A 5,682-nucleotide genomic window follows, 5' to 3' on the forward strand; every position below is an offset into this window, starting at 1 on the left:
AATGGGAAAAATTTATACATGCATGTATAAAAATAAATCCCATTACAGAAAATTAAACCGTAAGCCATTTTTCAAAAAATACAAAGGAAATTATGTTGACAAGGAAAATGTTTTATAGTGACCAATATGTTTTCCTCCAATCAAACACTGAAAAGTAAGGGAATCGTTTTCCGTAAAATGTTTTACGTAAAACAAACAGACATAATTATACATTTGATCCTCGTTACTTACAAGATCTTTCTATTTGGTTTTAATATTAATATAATTCAATAAAGTTATTTAGTTCAAATATCAACATTACTTTCTAATTTAGATATTCAATCAAAACCAAACTTTTGATTCTTAGCCTAACTAGTCAGTGAAATCACTTTCAAAAGGAAAATCTAAATCTCATTCGAATTCCAAAGTCACCAAAAATGCTGTTTTTTTTCTTTTTGCAATTTCCATAGTTTCTTTAAAAGCAGTTCCACAAAATCTTGGTTAAGAAAGTAGCACCAAACCGAGTTGATGAATCAAGTTGATGACACCAACTTCCTTTATGCTAACAGGTCCGAGTCCGAAACATATTTTCCCCATCCAAGCCAAGCAATGAAATATAGGACGCAATGAGAAAATTGACAAAACTATCAACCAAGTATGATCTTACCTCGCCCTAGGGCTTGAATTACGATTCCGGTTTCTATTATGTAATGTTCCGTTTTATCCGATTCCTCGAGGAAGAGTCAAATCTGACTTCTTTGATTGCATGTTGTGACATATTTTGCATTATGCAACTTCACGGTCACAGCTGCAACGAAATCAGTTCAAAGGACTGGCTATTGTTCAAATGTAGAGAAATTAACCCATCATGATAGACAATGCTTAGTCCTCAATATCCGAAACCAAAGTATTCCTTCAGGACTTTAGGAGTCCTTCCGAATCCGTTGGCCACTTCTTCCATTTCTCTGAGTCTCATGACTTCATATTTTATCTGATCAACTCTGTTCAAGACAGCATTCAAATATGCATCTGCTTCCTTTCCAGATGGTTGACCCTGAAGTTCAGATCTCTCCTTCTCCAGTTGTTGATAAAGATGGCGTAGGTAAGCCTTCTGATCATAAAGCCGTTCTTCTGCAATTTGGTATTCTGTTTCCTGTGCCTTTCTGAGAGCCTGAAGAACCTGATCGATCTCGTATTCAATTTTCAGGTATTCGCTGTGATAATCAGAAGATATCGATAAAACCGACCCTAAACATGGTTTATCATCCACGGCATCTCGATGGTTCGTAGGTTCGAGCCCTCCATTTCCATTATGGAAGATACCTGCACATAAACCAAAATGACGATTTTGTATTGATGCATGAATTGACCATACCTGAGAGAGAGAATTAATGCAGGGAACTATATAATGATATTAAGGACTAAGAGAAATATCAGATCTTCAAGCTCAGATATTTTAAATTCTCTGACTTCAATAAAGACCAGCCACGTGTCACTATATGCGAATAACATCCGAGTAAAGATTCATGGAGGCAATGAATATTATCAAAAGGCCAAAATGATACCAACATATCAACGCAAATCAAATACAAATTCTAAAGTATATATGTAAGTTTCTGTGAAAAAAATAGGTTTTTCTATTTTCTTTTCCTTCTAATAATGTGAGAAAACAGTCTGGTTAATATAGGCTGTGTATATAATGGTAGAGTCCTATTTATGATATTTATCTCCTAAGTAGAAAAACCTAATCATAAAATACAACTTTGATAGTACAAAATAAAATACATATTAAATTCGGATACATTCTAAAATATAGTAGTAATAGACCTATGTTGCTTTGCCTTTATTTTACTTGAAGCACCTGTTTCTGATACATATTCGGACATAGGTACACAGATGACACTCTAACTATGTCGGACACATACTCATATCTGATACTCTTACTCGAGTTTTGAGTGACATAGATGTAGATACTATCTGGATCCACTATGATGATTTAATGGAAAAGCCTCTGTGTGGATAATATGCATTAACATCTAACTGATTGAAAACAAGAAGGAAAAAATGAAGAAAAGAACAAAACAAACTGCACATCTAAGTGAAAATAAGGGAGGCTATTTCTTAACCCCCTTAATATCCAAATCCGTAGCCAAATATTTTGATGCAAATTAATATGATGAAATGTTCCGTGCATTACTAGCTAATAGAGTTGCCACTTCATTTATTTTCATATGCATGAGATTTACAGTTAAATTACCTGTTGTAATAGCAGAATCACTTTCTTTCACTTTCCAGATATCTTCAAGAGAAGTCCCATATTTAAGCTGATGTAAATACCAAAAGCGCTTACTAGCATTTTCACAAACCCTCAAAAAGAAGAAAGATAAGCTCTTGGAAAAGCATGAAAGCTTTAAAGTGTTATAGCTAGAGTGCATTGACCTTACCTGTTTAATAGAGGACTCAATACGGTTCAATAATCCCCTTGCATTGGTGTTCTGTGAACCACGTAAAGCGCAGAGACCAATGTTAAGAATCTTCTCAATCTCATCCCGAGAATCTATGGATTCACAGGTTTTTAAAAGCAATGTCACATGTGAAATCAGAGATATCTTTGAATCACAACGTCGGCAGTAATACTCTGCATCCAACCCAATACTACCTCCAACTGTCCCAGCCATGTAAGACCGAAGAGCACAATTTAGATGAGCAACATGCCCACATATATACCCATCCACCATTGCTTCACATTTGATATAACTGTAGCCTCCATGTTTCAAGTCTATAGTCTTGCACACAGAACAACAACAATCACGGCAGAAACTAGATTCACTGCAGCAAAGATCACAAGGCAAGGAAACCAAAGAAGGGGGGTTTTCTGCTTCAGCATATAAACGTTACACTTCTTATTCCCAGCCTTGCATGTCAAACCATCAGACTGGGGGTCAGCCACTGGAACTACCTTCTCGTGAGGAAGGGCAGCAGAGAAAGCCTGTGCCACTGCATTATTCATTAACAACAAAAAAATTGTTGGAAAAAAAGAAATTAAGTTTCATAGTTAGAACTAGACATCGCGAATATCCATCAAACATTGATAGTGTGAAAAAAAAATGAAAGATGATAAAAATTACTATCATTATAACCTTTGTAAGTTAAGACAAAAATGCAAAATCTAAATAAGAACATAATCTTATAAATAGCAATACATGAATCATAGACCTCTCATTTCTCTTTTTCTTTTGTCTATTCAGGATGATTTATTTTGTGAATACGAGTGCAAATAATCGACTTTCGTATTTCTTTCTTCCTTTTTCCTCCTACAAAGAAACAATGAAAAATAATTTTCTTTCGACCCTATGGGCTGTGTTCACCCAGGTTTGTTTACTCTGGGAGTCTTGGGTGACCTCTTATGTAATGAAGGGTAATAGTGTAAGACATGTTGATGTAACTAGTTTGCAGAGGTCTAAAATGGGGCTGGAAGAAATTATTGAAACTCTTCAATTCATTCAGTATGGGATGAAATAAGACAAACAAGAGAAAGCAAATTGGCGCAGGCTAGTCTGAATAATTTCACAAAACTAAACATGCCTTGATCTCCTGGATGGATTTGTTAGAAGTCTGCCTACAAGAATTAGACACCAGAATGGTACACTAGGAATTGGTGATTTGCCTATTCTGCAATCAGGCAGAGGCGCCCTGTAACCAACTTTACACATGATTGTGTTCCAAGTTGCTAAGGGAAAATATAGCAAGAATGTGGTACATATAGAGCTGTTGCCAGCCATCCATGATTGTGTTCTAAGTTGATCTGAGAGAATCACGCTATTAAGTATAGGATTTAATAATATAGCAGAGAACCATTGTTCCGACCAAAAGGGCTAAATAACTGAAAGACTGAATCAGATCATATATATTGAGAACAAAGGAATGTGACATTATACATGTTCAAAAAAATGCAGAAGTTAATGCATCGAACCACATAAATAATTACAAAAACTGAAATGAAAACATGGAGACAATAGAATGGAAGAAAATTTGGTGCTGACCGTTTGTCAAAGAATGTTTCTTCGCAGGGATTTTCCAGCTGAACGAAGCAAAAAATGCATTAATGTCAGCACCAGGGAGCACCATTTTGACATACCGCTCGACCGAAAGCTTGCTTGCAAGACCACGTTTCCTGCCTGAGTCTAAAAGCTTTTGGAGGCGCTTTGGCGGATACAAATACCTATCTAAGAAATGACCAGTAATGGCTACTCTCCTTCCCACCTTCCAAGTCCATATGTCACCCTTAGTAGGCCAATCCTCTGGAGCATACGGCAAGCCAAGGCCAGATGCATCTGGCGAAACTGGACTGAGATGAAGACGTTTTCTCTTCTCCTAGGCGTGCTTACACTAATTTCCTTAGTATTATCAAGCTCCATAAGATTCAAGTTTAGCAGAAGTAGCCAAGAGCCAGCACACTGCATTTAATTTTTTTTACATGTTCAGCAATTAAAAGATTACAAAAAGTTCAGTTATAGCAACATAAACTCCATCACTCGTGATAGAAAAAAAGAAGAAGAAGAAGATAGCTACATTTACATTCCACTGCAAATAAAAAATTTATGCTGAAATCCATATTGAGACCATTCAAACAGTTTCCAGTATTCAGATCAATTTTCTCAAATGATGATACACATATATATCAAATTACAGAGCGTGTTACTAATTTTAACTTAATACACGATAATATTTATTTATTATATGAGTGCATTCATCGAGCATGTTAAATTTCAAATCTATCTAATATGTATGTAGTGTCAATCAAATATTATATAATGTCAATCAGAATATTATCTTTTTCACACATCTAGAAGTTAAAATCTTTTACATAGAAAAAATAGTTAAGACATTTTTAATTTACACGAAACCATTATAAATAATATAAAAATTACAAGTCATTTAAATCTAAATTAATGATTCAAAATTCAATGGCGTTATAAAAAAACAATGCACGTATACATTGTTTGATGATTAAACATGAAATCTTGAATTATTGACGTCAATTTCTATCGAATTTTATATCTTTCAAAATAATGATTGAGAAAAGGGCAGGTAAAAAGGAATTAAACAAAAACAAAATCACCTGGAACTCTTTTAAAACTTGACGGGAGAAAGATGGCGATCTATGCACCTGGTAAAACTGAAATTAGTTTTTGGTTTTCTAAACTGGAAATCAAATAATCTCGACGTTTTCAGATAACAAAAATAGAGGAAAAAAGAATTAGCGAGAAAGATGACGAACTTTGGGGTTTAGACTCGAGGAATAAAAGGGGGGCAAAAGATTGAAGAAGAAATGAAAACCTAATTCAAAAGAGAGAAATATTTAAAGTGAGGTCGGATCTGAACAGTAAATTAGACGGTACATATAATTTTTAGGGTGTGTTTAGTTGGGAACGTTTGATTCTCATGTGAATAGAATTCACATTTCTCCGTTTGGTTGGCCGGAAATGTCATTTTCGGTAATCTTACATTACTAATAGTAAATTTTTTTTGGGATTATCGAGAATTTCATTACCTCCATTATTTAAGTATTGTTAGATTACCGATATTTTGGATTAAAATATCCTTAATTTTTTTTCTTTCTAAAATATCATTATTCTATCATTAAATAATAAAAATTCTTAAAATGTTAAATTATAAATTTATCCTTAAATTATTTTAGAT

General features: G+C 34.2%; 1 pseudogene; it reads right to left on the minus strand.

The window, feature by feature from the left end:
* Window positions 1–478: 478 nt before the first annotated feature.
* Window positions 479–5,292, minus strand: LOC120152710 (annotated as a pseudogene).
* Between the last annotated feature and the right edge of the window lie 390 nt (window positions 5,293–5,682).

This window comes from Hibiscus syriacus, unplaced genomic scaffold (genome assembly GCF_006381635.1).
Source record: "Hibiscus syriacus cultivar Baekdansim isolate YM2019G1 unplaced genomic scaffold, ASM638163v2 tig00111095_pilon, whole genome shotgun sequence".
Taxonomy (NCBI): domain Eukaryota; kingdom Viridiplantae; phylum Streptophyta; class Magnoliopsida; order Malvales; family Malvaceae; genus Hibiscus; species Hibiscus syriacus.